Source organism: Nicotiana tabacum, chromosome 8, assembly GCF_000715075.1.
Source record: "Nicotiana tabacum cultivar K326 chromosome 8, ASM71507v2, whole genome shotgun sequence".
Lineage (NCBI taxonomy): Eukaryota > Viridiplantae > Streptophyta > Magnoliopsida > Solanales > Solanaceae > Nicotiana > Nicotiana tabacum.
In genome coordinates this window covers 79,300,284-79,302,485 of record NC_134087.1, presented here as the reverse complement: position 1 = coordinate 79,302,485, position 2,202 = coordinate 79,300,284, and positions in this window count along the sequence as shown.

The following is a 2,202-nucleotide window of genomic DNA, read 5'->3' as shown; positions in this document are numbered from 1 at the left end:
TCTGGTACGCGTTCCTGATCATAGTCCGAGATGTCCACGGTGAGCTGCTCCCTTCCTATGCCGTTCAACAGCTTGATGGAGTCTCTCTTTACTTTTGGTTGTCTACTCTATTTCAAACAGTAGGATAGTTTTACTCTTTTGTATATTCTACTAGATGCCCACATACTTGTTTTTAACTTCAAATTAAGAAATTGATATACTTGTTTTGGTAAAGTAAAATGAGAACTTATTAAAATTTTCCGTGTTGGCTTGCCTGACAATGGTGTTGGGCGCGCCATCACGACCTATAATGAAATTGGGTCATGACACGAAGGGTGATGTCGTGCCATGATTATGAGAGAGTAAAAGCACGAAGGATGATGTCGTGCACTTGTTACTGTGTTATTATTTCCGTTGATTCAAGTTTGATATTTATTTTGTCGCTTAACTTTATTATTGTCATAACCTGATATCCCCCTCAGCATGTTTCCCTTTTTCCCGCCTTATTCTGTTTAATCCTTGATATTATTGCTTCCCGTATATGGTTTAATTGTACAGGTTTATATGATTGTCGCATCCTAGCCTCGTCACTACTTCGCCAAGGTTAGGCTCAACACTTACCAGTACATGGGGTCGGTTGTACTAATACTACACTCTGCACTTTTTGTGCAAATCCCGGTACTAGACTCTACGGACCATAGTTCGAGGTTGCTGCCTTCAGTCCAGTAGAGACCCGAGGTAGTCCTACAGGCATCCGTAGGCCTTGGCGTCCCCTTCTATCATATTTCCTTTCTGTTTTATCTATTTCTGAGACAGAGTTGTATTTTCTTGTTCAGACCACTGTTTTTAGTATTCGTAGACAGTCCGTGACATTGTGACACTAGTTCTGGGTGGAGTTTTATTATGAATTTCGTATTAGTATTAAGTTAAACCTTTAAATTCTGTTCTTCCGCATATTTGTTTTTCACTAATTTTCTTTTATCATCTAGTACATTGTTAAAGATAAAGGAAAAAGGTAAAACAATCAATATTAGGTGTCATCACGGTCCCGATGGTGGGAAATTCGGGTCGTGATAAAATTAAAGGGGTATGGACATGATTCCACTATTATAGTGTTTGACCACTTTTTAATAGGTATAATACAAAGACTGCTGACTGCCTGCAATTTAAGCTTTTAAATATTTTCGACTTTTCTAGATCAAATTTTCCTCACTTTTTGGGGGATGAATTTTGATAGGTAAAACTAAAAGCGCTATATTAAATCATTGGTTGTTTATTTTTTATTTTTGGTTCCAAAATGCAAGTGTTAGAGTATGAATTGTTTGGATGAAGATAAGCTTATGATTGGATGCCTTTTGAAGATGCAATTATGTAAAGCTTGATTGGTAGACAGGGAAGGAAAAATATTATGTTCTTTTGTTTGATTTTTGTAAAAATAGAGAGGAGAGGGAAAACACGAATTATTCTTTGAATCTCACAACTAGAGAGAACAAACTACCAATTTACCTTCAATGTCTCTTGTTTTCTTCAAAACCAAACTAGGGAAAAGAAAATTATCTAGTCTTGTGTTATAACTTTCCCCTTAATTTACTAATTTTCGTAGCTATTCCAAAAAAAGCTTGCATATCATTTACTACTTAATACTCACCTCTATATTTTCTAAATTTGTACAAATTTTAGTGGAGAAATATTAAAATGGCTATTGCTGGCTAGCAGTCCTATTCTGGTCCTTAAATAAATATAAGAATAATAGTCCCTAAAAGTCCTACTCTGGTCCTTAAATACCATTAGTGACCAGAAAAATTTGATCGTCACTGGTCGCTAGAGGCTTCACTGCTAAAGGTCAGGAACGACGAGATTTAGCGACTGGTCCTTAAAAACCTTTAAGGACTGATGTGATTCTGGTCCTTAATATACTTTCAGGGACCGCATTTTTGGTCCCTAAAGAATGATAAAAAGAACGTTGGATGCTGCATCTGGTGCCTATTAATTTGCTACGAGCAGATTTTACTGGTCCTAATAAGACTTTAAGGATGAAAATATCTGGTCCTTAAAGATCTTATGAAATGTGGTCCCTGAACAAATATATTTTGTGTCCTGCTTTTCTGAAATATTATTCCATTCCTAATATATATATATATATATATATATGTGTGTGTGTGTGTGTAATAATTACAAAAGAAAGACTAACATTTCATTTGTACTGTATTATTTACACACCCT